Raw genomic sequence first — 8,377 nt, forward strand, 5'->3', positions numbered from 1 at the left:
TGTACCCAGTCGGGGCCCAGTTGTCTCATCTAGAAAAATGATGGCTGGATGAGACAATCTCCAGCTGCAATATTCTTTGAGCACATGAAACCTAAGTTGAGAAAAACCTGTACTGAACATGTCTAATCAGGGTGGCTTGTGCCACAACATAGCGGTACTTCCTTAGAAATCCCAACCTAAGAATCCTCAATTTTTGAAAACTCCAAAGTTCATACATTGAGAAAACCAAATCCCCTCCCAAGAAAGAAAAATAATCACCTTCAAATATCAATTCATCTTGACTAATGGCATAATTTGTTCAAAATACTTCTAGAATCAAACCAGTAATTCAGTCTGGAGCTTATCCATCTAGAGCCAAAGAAGTTTACTTTTATAAGTGAATATATCAGAGATCGTCATCTGCAAGCTACCCCTAAGTTCCCAAGGGTTAAGATATGTGGAAAATAAAAATAAACAAAAGGCTTTTAGTAATTATTTAGCCTAACAGTTTCTTTCCTTTTCAGTATCATTAAGAATTCACGCTTCCCTGGTGGCGCAGTGGTTGAGAGTCTGCCTACCAATGCAGGGGACACGGGTTCGTGCTCCGGTCGGGGACGATCCCACATGCCGCGGGGCGGCTGGGCCCGTGAGCCATGGCAGCTGGGCCTGCGCCGTCAGGAACCTGTGCTTAGCAACTGGAGAGGCTACAACAGTGAGAGGCCCGCGTACCGCAAAAAAAAAAAAAAAAAAGAATTCATTTCACAAAACTAACTAAAGTTTAAAAAATTCCATTTTGACTTCACTTCTAGTAGGTCTGACTCCCCTGAGATGAAAACACTGAGGACCATTTCTTTGAGACTTGGGTCCCAGACAAAGCTTTGCCTTCCCTGAGAGAGGAGTACACTTCCTCCTTTCTGATGGCTGATTTGTAATTTATCATGCTTCCCTCGTACCCCACCTGCCAAGAAGCTTAGACTTAAGGTCGAAACCCAATCACAGCAACCACGTGAACGGTTGAAGTTAGCATATTTTCCTTGTCCCTTTTCCTATACCCTGCTTTTCTATTTTATTAACCTTGTTGCTAAGTTGCATTTTATAAGTTATTGCAAACTCTTTTGGAAAGAGGTGAAGTATAACTAAATACCACTGTGAAATGAGCGTAACGTAAAAATTACAGTCTATATTTAAAGAACAACATTCTTCACATCTATACAAGGATATTAAAATTAAAAGTGAACTTATTTGGAAGTGAACAGCATGATATCAGCAAAATTTAGACAAGTAAGTAATTTGTTTATTTGACGTTTCATCAACTGTCTCAATCCATTTTGCTTTATTAATCTCTCAGGGAAAATTGAGGCCTCTCTGAAAACTTGGAGTGTTCAATTCAATTAAATATTTTGCAAAAATACATGTAACTAATTTTTAGGTGAATATCTAACTTCAAAGTGGAAACAAAACTCTTAAGAACTGGAGGCTCTGTGTTATTTAGGGGAGCGCTGGCTGCAACAACAAACCCAAAATGCGTAAAGACTCAAACACATTTGAAGTTTATTTTTTGTTCATGTAAGTTCTACAGGGGAGTGAGTGGGGTGTTTAGAAAAAGGTTCACAGATAAGGTGACACTTGAGAAGGCCCTTCAAAGACAGGAGGTATAAGGAGATGGACAGGAGGGAAAATCTTGCTAAAATGAACAGGCTAGAGAAATAAACCAGGATCACATCATAGAGGACCTGGGCCTGGAGGCTAAAGAGTTTGAAATTCATCCTGTGGATGATGGAAAGTTCGTGATGGATTTTAAGCATCAGGAAAACAAGATAAAACTGCATTTTGCTAGGACTGTTATCCTGGCCACAGTGTGGAGGAGAAATTATGGGCCAGAGTGGAAACAGGGGGCCAGTCAGGAGATAGTTGTGGTAGTTATTACAAGGTAGGTTTACTATATACACTAGGACAAAGTTCCTGGGCAGAAAAACACCCCTCACCCCACTCCAACCCTTAGGCATGTTCACAAGCAACAGGAAATTTCACACAGACAAATGCTCCTAATCTGTACATAGATGCTTCCAGGCAGTAACCTTAGCTCAAGTTGTATTTATGAAATGTGTGGAGCTAGATGAGAATGCCTTCCTCTTTATTGATTACTTTCAATTACACATTGGGATAGTCTTTTGCCAGATATGCCTTATGATTTAGATCAGTGCTTCTTTATCTGTGAGGAAGGACCAGGTTTTGTGTTTTCTTTTTCCAATATGTCACAGGCTGACACTTTCTTCAAATACAATAATGATAAATTACTAGAAAAATGAAATGAAAAAGCAAAGAATACAAAATACAAGCTCTTTTTCTAATTTTATTGAACAAACAAAAAATAACTCCGTCAAATTGCTATCAGAGTCTCTGAACGCTTACTCTCAATTTCTGCCGTGTACCAGTGAGAGTTTGCAGACTGGCACAAGTGCACAGACCACACTGAGTAGCATTGGTCCAGATGGGCAGAGCAAGAGGTACGGAGCACAGGAAAAGTGACAACCTCCAAGGGGATCCTAGACTCCCCTAGTTTATTCTCCCCAAAGAGACTGAATGATGACAGTACTAAAACCAGTAGGCAAAAGTGGTCAGACACAAAGTCCAGCTTTGTGTTATGAAATAATGTAAACAAAGCAGTTTTTTTTATTAGATTTGTGTCAATGGGGATGTTTCCCTCCTATGTAACTTTGCTTTCAGCAACCACTGAGACCAATATTTAAACATGTTAGCACTGATGAGCAATGCCAGAAAAAATATAATCAAAGTGACTAAATTAATAATTTATACACTAACAACTATGTGAAAATATAAGGCATGAGGAATTAAATTAGAAAAAAAGTGTAATCCAAATTAGAGTGCATCTCAATTAAATTAGATTCCCCAACAGTGCTGTAAGTTTAGTTAAAGCCCATAGCACTACAATGACCTTAACATCACTAATGGTAACTAGGCTTGGAGCATATGTGGTATATTTGAAGCACTTTATAAATACTTATGTGGATGCTTCACTTAAGCTTAAATGGTCATAAGATTCTTCCCAGACCTCTCTTTACAGGGCAATAATAATAGCTATTTATTAAACACTGGTTGGCTTCAGAGACATTCTCTTTAAATACACCCCAACAACCCTGTAAGATAAGTATTATATTCTCCCATTGTAAAGATGAGAAAACTGAGGTTCAGAGAAGGTAAATACCTTATGAAAGGTACACAATTGTTAAGAGAAGAGAGCACTTTGAAACCCTTATCTCTGATACCAAAGCATGTCGTTATAGCCAATATGCTCTACTGTATTCTGCCTGAACCATTGGCTCAAAGTGGAGCTTTGACCCAGAGGCTAGAGACAGCCTGGCTGGAGTTGCTTTTTCAGCTTTGACTGAGATGGAGATACACTAGTTCTTGACCCTCACTCAGTAGTAAAATCCCTAGCAAGGTGCTACCACCCAGGACAGCCCAATCTCTGTAACTGCCTGTCTTTTTTTAACTTTTTATTTTGTAATAACTTTAAATTAATAGAAAAGTTACAAAACTAGTACAGAGAAGTTCTCATATACCCTTAATCCATTTGCCCCTAATGTTAACCATCTTACATAACCACAGTACCATTAATGAACTCAGGATATTAACATTGTTACAATACCATTAAGCTACAGACCTTGTTTGAATTTTGTCAGCTTACCCATTAATGCCATGTTTCTCACTGCATTTTGTTTTTCTCCCTCCTCTGTCTCCTCCAATCTGTGACAGTTCCTCAGTCTTCGTCTTGCATAACCTTGACACTTTGAAGAGCGCAGGTCAGTTGTATTGTAATATAATACAATATAATCTAATAATGTATTATAATATAATACAATCAGAATGTCCCTCAATTTGGATTTGCTGGATGTTTTGTCATGCTTACCTTACGGTTATGGATTTGGGGGCAGAACATCACAGAGATGATGGGTACTGTCATCAAGCGATGCACATTGTCACTGTCTTATTATTAAGACTATGTATGTCACTATTATTATTAACCTTGATTAAGGGGTTGTCTACCAGATTTCTCCACTGGAAAGTTACTATATTTTCACTTTGTATTTATTTGGAGACAATATATTTTGAGATCCTCCTGCCAGCCTTTTTAATTTTGACATATCAGCTTGCTAATTTTAGCAGTTTTTTCCAGTGGAAATGTATTTTAACAGGTGATTACCATGGTTTAAGATATTTACTATAGATATTTTTTGCATTGAATCTGATCAATCCTGACCATCTATCTATGTTTTAAAGACTATATGTATACATGTGTGTGTATCTTTATCCGCACACATACATATTCAGATCTGTTTTGTGAGCAAATTGTTTTATAGTTGAAGTATAGTTGACTTATATTAGTTTCAGGTGTACAACATAGTGATTCGATATTTTTAAAGATTATACTCCATATAAAGTTATTATGAAGTATTGGCTATATTCCTTGTGCTGTACATTACATCCTTGTAGCTTATTTATTTTATACCTAGTAGTCTGTAACTCTCAATCCCCTACCTCTATCTTACCCGTCCCCATTGGTAACCGCTAGTTTGTTCTCTGTATCTGTGAGTCTGTTTCTGTTTTGCTATATTCATTCGCTTGTTTTTTTTTTCAGATTCCACATATAAATGAAAACATATAGTGTCTTTCTCCATCTGACTAATTTCACTAAGCATAATACCCTCCAGGTCCATCCCTGTTGTTGCAAATGGCAAAACTTCATTTTTTTTTTAATGACACTGACTGTTCAGAAGAGGATGGTTGGAGTGGACAAGCAGAGAACAAACCTACTCATCATTGAGAAGGAAGAACAGCCTCTAGGGGACTAGATGAGGAACAGAAAGGCAAAGTGAGGATAGTCAACAGAGAAGAAGTAGAACCCCAGAGAACTCTGGAAAAAGGCTATGAATTGTCCCTGGCCCCATTGTTCAATATTCCCTTGATAATTTAACCCCCACTCACTCATCCTCAAGTTTTAGCAAGACACATTACCTTCCATGTTGAAACTACATTTCCCAGCTAGATGTGGCCCCATAACTAAGTTCCCAACAATGGCATGTGAGCAGCACGTGCTGGGTGCACTGCATCAGAAGGGCTTTTTCCCTCTACTCTCTTTCCTTCTTCAGCCATGATCCTAGAACAGGACTTCTTGTCCATTTTGTATCATGGACTGATTTGGCATGCTGGCGAACCCCCGAGACCTTAACAGAATGATGCTTTAAATACATAAAGATACAAAGGATTACAGGGCTTCCCTGGTGGCACAGTGGTTGAGAGCCTGCCTGCCGATGCAGGGGACACGGGTTCATGCCCCGGTCCGGGAAGATCCCACATGCCGCGGAGAGGCTGGGCCCGTGAGCCATGGCCGCTGAGCCTGCACGTCCGGAGCCTGTGCTCCGCAACGGGAGAGGCCACAACAGTGAGAGGCCCGCGTACCGCAAAAAAAAAAAAAAAAAAGGATTATAAAGGAAATCAGTCATACTGAAATTATAAGAATTATGAAGGAAACCAATCATAATGAAATACAGTTATAAAAATTTTTTTAATGTATGATACCTTACTCTGTGTATTTCTTTATTGATATATTACATAACAAGATTTAACAAGGGAGGGGGTCCAATGACTAACATGGTTTTAAAATGATGCATAGAAATGGTAATTTGAGATAATTGCAGTAACTATAATGTGATTTGATAATACATGTGCCTTCCATTGGTGACAAAGTCACTAGTCTGGCTAACATCACTATGGGTCATTGCCTATAATTGAAGGAAACACTATATCTCTGTTAGAGGTTTTTTAACTCAAGTTCATAGACATCCTAAATTCTATCCCAGATTAGAGGATATTGGAGCAAGAAGACAGAAGGACTGACCCTGCATGACCCATGGAACAGTCACCACTTGCTCTGGACTCCCTCCCTATGGATGTCTGGACTGTTACTTAAAAAGAGAGAAATTTCTATATTGTTTGAACCACTTTGCCATTCTTTTTTCTGTATATGACTCTCAGTTACGATAGCTGAGCTGTACTCCAGCTCACTAGTTCTCAAACGTTTTGGTCTTCAGACCCCTTTACAATCTTGAAAATTGTTGAGGACCTCAAAAAACTTTTATAGGGGTTATATGTATCAATATTTACCACATTAGAAATTAAAACTGAGAAATCTTTATTTTCTCATTCATTGAACAATAACAAAACCATTACAAGTTAATATCAATAGCATTTTTATGAAAGATAGCTGTATTTTCCAAAACAACAACAAAAAATTAGTGAGAAGAATAGGTATTGTTTTACATTTGTGAAAATCTCATTAGTTTCTGGTTTAATGGAAGACAGCTGGATCCTCATATTTTATTCTGCATTCAATATGTTTTGCTTTGTTGTTTTGATGGAAGTATATGAAGAATATTCAACTTCACACAGATATGTAGTTGGGAATGGGAGGGGTATTTTAATAGCCATTTGAGATCATCTAGGGTATTTCTTATTGATATTATACTAAAACTTGACAAGTGGTAGTTTCTTAAAAGTTAGTTGTAACGTAAAATCTGAAAACATACAAATGAACTTTCATATCCTGTTGCATTAAAATCCATTGGTCTGTCTTGCACTTTGAAAGGCTCTCTTACCCATGTGCAATTTTGTCTCATGAATTGGTCATTTTGAGAATATTGGTTCATTGAGTTATGCAGATCTTCCAAATGTTGATGCATCGTTAGACAATATGCAAAAATCACACTGGTTAAATTCACCACAAATCTCATCAAAAAAAGTTTTTAAGTATTGGGAAGCTGTCAAGCTTATGGTGGTGGATACAAGTCTTCCACAATTATAATTTTCACTTGAAAGCTCAAATGCTATCATTGGCAACAAATACTGTCAGTTGTTTTCCTTGAAGTGACAGGCTTCCTTAATACAGTCTTAAGGAAATATCTGCCAACCACTATAGCTTGTCTATCAGTCATTCTTTCAAATAAAAATGGTTTTCTGCAAAAAAGAGGCTCATTCATCTCACAGCTCAAGCAAGCACTTTGTCTTCAGACAACCCTCACAGTTCAGGATGTGAAAAAGTAGTTTACATACACTTCCCATTTTGTCCCCCAGAACATTAAAAAGACATGCACTCAAGGGTTGAAATTTGATTAAATTAATTTTGTTTTATTAATTAGTTTAATAAAATTTCTATTTCTTTATCAAAGACATTCGTAAGTGAAACTGACTTTTTAAAAAAATATATACTGCGAGGGCCTGGTAATGAAGAATACAATCGTTACTAGAATTTTGGTATCACAACCTTGATTTGTGCTGAGGTACCAGCAGTTTCACCATCAGTGCAAATGGCAATACAGTGCAAAGGACAAATAAAATCTTAGTGTTATTATGAAAACAGTCTGACCTGTGGAATGCCTGAAAGAGTCTGAGAGACCCTTAAGGGCCCAGGGACTGGACTTTTCGAACTGCTGCTGTAATTAATACAACTTCCAGGACCTAAAACAGGTGATAAGCTGGGTGGGAACTGCTCAGGGAAAAGGAACACAAGGTGACAAGAAATAAGTCAGTATCAAGTTTAATGCTCTGCACATGATCCTGGCCAACGGTCATGACCCTGAAGAAGTACTGTAACAGAGCAGGACCCTATGGGGCCTTCCTGGGACAGAGCGCCCACCAACACTATGTCCTCTGTGACTGCCTCTTGTCTGTAGAAAAACTTTAGCCAAATAATAAATTTAATCAGAGGAAAAAAAAATGCAGAAGCAAAGGAAAGCAGTAAAACAAGACAAAATAATAATACTTTAGCCATTAAACAAAGTCAAAGACCTTTAGTCCCTCCTCAAGGGCTATAGATAATATCCTGAGCCCTATCCTGTGAGCTGTTCTGCAGATACTGAAACCCCCATCAGGTGGAAGAAGTTAATTACCTGATGACCATACTGTAGCCATGACATAAACTACTCCATCTTACACAGTTCTGAGAACTTGCCTCAGGGAAATGGGAACAAACTGACCCTGGAATTGAAGATGAACTGTACGCAAAACAATCAAGATGATGCTGATCAGACCATGGCATGACCACTTTCAAGACGACTGTCAGAGCTTCCTGTGCTGTTCTGCATGTAGCCCCCATCCCCACCCCTGCCTGTGCACCACGAAAGTCCCACTTTAAAAACTCTTGTCCCCAGATTGGCAATGGGGAGTTGGTTCTTTGGGACATGAGTCCACCTTCTCCCCGGGATTGCTGGCTTCCTCAGTAAAGCTATCTTTCCTTCTACCCCACACTTGTCTCTTAGTATTGGATTCTTGAGGGATGAGCAGTCAAACCCAAGTTCAGTAACAGTATGGACCTTGGTTC

This window comes from Aethalodelphis obliquidens, unplaced genomic scaffold (assembly GCF_003676395.1).
Source record: "Aethalodelphis obliquidens isolate GAN/ISIS:26980383/991018 unplaced genomic scaffold, ASM367639v1 scaffold56, whole genome shotgun sequence".
NCBI lineage: Eukaryota > Metazoa > Chordata > Mammalia > Artiodactyla > Delphinidae > Aethalodelphis > Aethalodelphis obliquidens.